Below are 2,500 nucleotides of genomic sequence, written 5' to 3' on the forward strand. Positions count from 1 at the left end.
AAACATGTTTTATTAAAAGTAATTAATGCAGCTGAGGCAGCAATTACTTTTAATAAAACATATTATTATTATTATTATTATTATTATTATTATTATTATTATTATTATTATTACATCTTCACATCACTCTACTATATATTGTGAGCAAGTCGGAATGTTATATTATTATTATTATTATTATTTTTATTTTATTATATTATTATTATTATTATTTTATTATTATTATTATATTATTATTATTTGCATCTTCACATCACGCTACTTTTACATATTGTGTGCAAAGTGAATACTATTCATCTTATTTGTCATTATTTGCTTTTTTTATATCTTCACATCTCACTACTTCCATATTGTGAGCAAAGCGAATATTGTTGGTAATAATTGCTCTTATTGGTTTTTTGCATTGTCACATCACGTTACGTAATTATTGTGAGAAAATGCAGAGATTCCTTTAAAAATAATAATTTTTTCACTGATAATATCTGACCTGTCCTGATTTTCTTCTCTATAATTGGAATGTTATCAGTAATTCCCTTTCAGTGGTTCTTTACCTGTTAGTGATCTGAAATTTATTGCTAGCCAAAGAAACATATTGTAAGATTCATAATTACCTTTGTAAATTTATTAAACATTCACTCATACCGCCTTACTTCGATCATTATATTTATGTAAATTGTTGCAAGAACATTAATTTTATTTATATGAGAGCTTGATTATCCTCAAGATGTAGTGGAAAGGTAGAACAATTAAGAGTATAGCTCTTTTGAATCACTTTTTATCAGTTTTTATAGCTGACTGGTTGAATGATAACCAGAGCAGTTTTTATTCATTGTAATTACAATAATAGTAGCTAACGTACTAAATGTTTTTGTTGCAAAATAGTTACACAAACCATTGCAAGTTTCAAGAAATACTTTCACTGAAAGTTGGGTAGACTTAAGCTCTAGTTTTGCTTGGTCACACACACACAGACACACACTCACAGCGAACCTGATTCATGGGGATTTTATTTTTTAAACAACGTAACACATTTCTTGGCAGTATTCTGACCACCTTGTATTTCGAAATGATTGTGTCAAGGTAACCAAGACAATTCTCAATAACTCTTTACAAAGGTGGTCGGATAAATCCCCACGTAATTACAGTATGTCCATTCTTGAAATAATTACAATATTTTGATTCTTGAAAATTACCGTAGAGAAGTAACCTACAGATGAAGTTGCCATAATTATATGTGAACACGATTGCGTATTGATTCCAGAATATTGCTCCTGATAGATTTTGATGGCGTAATGGCCCGTAAAGGTAAATTGGCTATGAATATTGATCGCGACAGGATGGTCAAGATCCATTTTCAAGGACCATGGTGTGTATGATCATCGAGGAAGCTTGCTTTCGGCTTACGGTGATCGTGTAAGAAAACTGGATATTGATTAGGTGAGGGCATTAGTGATTACTCTGAAAACGTCTAGTGCACGGGAAGGTTCCTGAAGATTACCGCGAACGGTTATTGACCGTGCGAAGATCCCCGAAGAAGATTATGGCCATCAAGTATTTATAGCGTCAGTGTTCAGCAAGGGATTAGTGCCCGTATGTACTGACCGTGTAAAGGTCCCCACAGATTACTCAAGAGAAGAAGAAAGGCCAGTTTTTTTCTACTGCATAAGACATGATCTTTTTAGACCATGTAATATGAATGGTCCAAGTTAAGCAATCTTTGCAAAATGTTAAGCTGCTTGCCCTCTATTGCCACGCAAGGGTTGGCATAAAAATACGTTTTTATTGTTGGAAAGGATCTAGGTTCCGGGGAGGGGGGGGGGGGGTGGGGGTGGTTTAGTGCCATCCGTGCACCTCATCCGGGCACTGTAGGCATTACTTATGGTTCTTTCAGCGTTCTTAGCTGCGACCCTTTTCATTCCTTCTTTTACCATGCCTCCTTGCATATTCTCTTTTTTTCCATCTTACCTTCCACCCTGCTCTGCCAACGCGGAATCAGAGGAATTTTTTTCTGGTGGTTAGAAATTAATTTTTCTATATAATGTGGTTCGGATCTCACATTAAGCTGTAGGTCCCGTTGCTAAGAAACCAATTGGTTCCTAGCCAGGTAAACCTGTTAATCAACTCGGTGGTCTGGTTAAACTAAGACATTCTTTTCCATTGTCTAGTTGCGAGGTCCTCCCCCCACCCTCTTTTGAACCTTTCAGACTTTTTCTAAGTCAATTTCCTTTTCAACGCTGAATGACCTCATATGCCACAGGGCTTGGCTTTTGGCCGAAATCCTGTAGTCTGTTTCATTCTTTGAATGATATACGTGAAGCTATCCTTTTATTACTATTGAGAGATCCTCTGCAGTGATTCCCAACATTTATATCTTCAAGGAACCCCTGAAACGATTTTTCAAATCCTAGGAAACCTTTATCTTCACGCTCTCTCTCTCTCTCTCTCTCTCTATCTCTCTCTCTCTCTCTCTCTCCATTCGTCCTCCTCCTCCTCATCTCTA

General features: G+C 35.8%; 1 protein-coding gene across 1 annotated transcript in view; it reads right to left on the reverse strand.

Annotated features, from left to right (window-relative positions):
• The window catches only part of LOC135196769 (sialate:O-sulfotransferase 2-like), a gene marked incomplete at its 5' end in the record, with an annotated part of 23,921 nt that overhangs the window by 2,044 nt on the left and 19,377 nt on the right, over window positions 1–2,500 (reverse strand).

Source organism: Macrobrachium nipponense, chromosome 18, assembly GCF_015104395.2.
Source record: "Macrobrachium nipponense isolate FS-2020 chromosome 18, ASM1510439v2, whole genome shotgun sequence".
In the NCBI taxonomy this organism is placed as follows: Eukaryota; Metazoa; Arthropoda; class Malacostraca; order Decapoda; family Palaemonidae; genus Macrobrachium; species Macrobrachium nipponense.